We start from the raw sequence: 2,851 nt of genomic DNA, 5'->3' as shown, positions 1-2,851 counted from the left end.
TGCGATTTTTTTCTGTTCGATCGAGTCAAAAAACCACTATGGGGAACGCGTTTTAAGCCGAAAGGAGGTAATGGAAAAATCGAAAACCGTGCAGAGGTAGATGTATTCAAGACGGCGTAACTTTTACAAATGTCAAGCTATGGCGATAAAATTTGTTGGAAATGTCAATGATAGATGTGGCAACCTAACCAAAAAAACAGAACTCAAATCAGCTGACTCAGAGCATCACCTGGTGATAATTCCGGGAATTTTTTGATCATTGAATTATTAGAGAAAATAATTTAGTTAACGAAAAACTATTCCAGGAAACATCAATTAACAGTAACATAATTATTAGTTACAATTTCCTATACCACAATATAACTGTTATCTACAAAATGTGTTAAATTACAGATATATTGTGGAGTCGGAAATTATAACTAACAGTTATGTATGTTACTGTTAGTTATTGGTGTTTGCTAGGATTTATTTTTTATTAATATTTTGTATATTTTTAAAGATTGTTTTTATTTATAAACTTTTTAATGAAGATTTTGTTCGAAATGTGCACCTCTTGCAGCAATACAAGCATTGCATCTGTCAAACACGGCTCTTGTAGCAGCCAGGCCTTTAAAGCATTACCGTTGCAGAAACCGTATACAAAAACCATATCAGCATATTCACTATTAGAATACGTACGCGGCATATTGCAAAAGACAAAATTCATCTACTATTAAAGGCTTTCAAAGAGCGACTGACAAATTCATAACAGAAAGTGGAAAATGTAATCAAATATGTCGGTGCTAGATATGGCAAGAAATATAAACATTTTTTTTCGATTTCTCTGAAACGGAGCAAAAACGAGCATATGTCTATAGGACTTTTTTTCTTAGTTTTTTACTCCTCTACACGCTCCCGAAGTTTTGCGATTTAATTTGGAAACACCCTGTATACATTGCATTAATACTAATTTTTTTTTATACTAACTGCAATTATTTTAATGATTAGCCGATGTGAACTTTATTTTTCATTATTTATTAAATAAATTATAGAGATGATTACTGATTTATTAATGTTGTTTTTAAATAACACTTTAATATTTATAATATAAATAATTGTATTAGTCTTGGAATACAAAAATGTGGCATAAAGTTGTAATTATTAATTAATTTGCAAATATTTTCTCGATAAAATAAAGCAGTGCTGTTGTTGACTTTATATGTATATTAAACTTAATATATATATATATGTATCAGAGCCTATTACCTTTTTTTTTTTAAAGAAAAGCAATAGGCATGAATGCTGATACACGTCTAGCCATTACAAAATTTGGACAGCACTGTGGAATTATTCTTCAAATGGATTTTGATCGGAATTATTTCGTTTTCCGTACAAAATATGATATAAATCTAGGGAATAATTGTGTGTGTGAATAATTACAATTAGAATTCATTCCGAATAATTTCATAATACGTGCCCTGATAAACTATAGATTTTATTTTGAATGAATATTAGGTAATATACAACGATAATCCATCTTTCAAAGTTAGCTCGAGCTTGACGAAACAGAAAATATTCAACGTAAGATTATTTCGCAATTGTTCGAAGCGAGAACAAATCATTTGACGGTTGGTGTACGACTTTGACATTTGTTTTTGTGACGTAGTCACAACGAGCGGGTGGAGAAGGCTATTGTTTATATTAGCTATCATTCGCGTACCAACACTCGAGCGGGTCGACGCGTGCCGCTTCGTGCATCGTAGCTTTGTCATTTTATTTTACAAAACGCGATTATTCCTTCCGAACAATTTGCGAGTATGAATCCGCGCGATAGATTAACTGTTACAATTAACGATCTGCAAGCGACGGCTGCTTATCGAAGTGATTATTTCGCAAGCTTTAATCGTCCGTAATGTGGAAATCGAAACGATAGGGAATGAAAGTTGTATATCGTTCCATTGGCATTTTTATTACCGACTTTTAATTACTTCTTTAAGATTTTTTGCGGAATATACAGCGAGTGCAAAAAGTATTTGTACAGATATCTTTTTAAAAAACTATTTAAGGTGGTTAGACCCCAACTATGCGAGTCAACGACAGACTCAAACATAACTCTAAATTTTAAACAATATATATTGTTAAGTAAAATCTAAGAATAAAAAAACAATGTATTTTATACACTTACAATATTAAATCATGATGAAATAAGTTAATTTAAGAAAAGAAGGAAAATCTACGTATCACGTAGTATATAAGAGAAATTAGATCGTGGCAACGTCGCATTTTTACGAATAGACAAATACAGTGACAGGCGCAAGCACCGAAGCACCGCTGTCAAAATATTTATATAAAAGACAAAAATGTCCGCACAATCACGATATAAAAGAAAATATATTAGGTGCGCAACTAAGTTCCCGCTATTTGTCAATAGATGGTTCCAGCAGTAAGTGCTGGTCGATTCTGACATAATCTAAACGTCATGAACCAAGCTTAGACATATGGTAAACAAACCGCTTCGACACATTAGTGATTTTGTTTTGACGTTATATTCTTTTGGTTGTGTGAAAATGTCTGATTTTGTGCCAAATAATCGTCATATGCGGGAAGTATTGATTTTCTTCTTTCATTCGAAGAAAACGGCGGCTGAAGCGCATCGAGAGCTCCAAAAAGTTTACGGAGATGCTGCTCTAAGTGAAACAACGTGCCGAGATTGATTCCGTCGCTTCAAAGACGGTGATTTCGATGTTGACGACCGTCCGCGTGAAGGAAGGCCAAAAACCTTCGAAGACGCTGAATTGGAGGCATTGCTCGATGAGGATCCGTGCCAAACGCAAGAAGAGCTTGTTTCAGTATTAGGAGTTACCCGCCAAGC

The sequence above is a fragment of the Mycetomoellerius zeteki genome, unplaced genomic scaffold (assembly GCF_001594055.1).
Source record: "Mycetomoellerius zeteki isolate Tzet28-1 unplaced genomic scaffold, Tzet1.0 scaffold725, whole genome shotgun sequence".
NCBI lineage: Eukaryota > Metazoa > Arthropoda > Insecta > Hymenoptera > Formicidae > Mycetomoellerius > Mycetomoellerius zeteki.
This window is presented reverse-complemented; position numbering follows the sequence as displayed.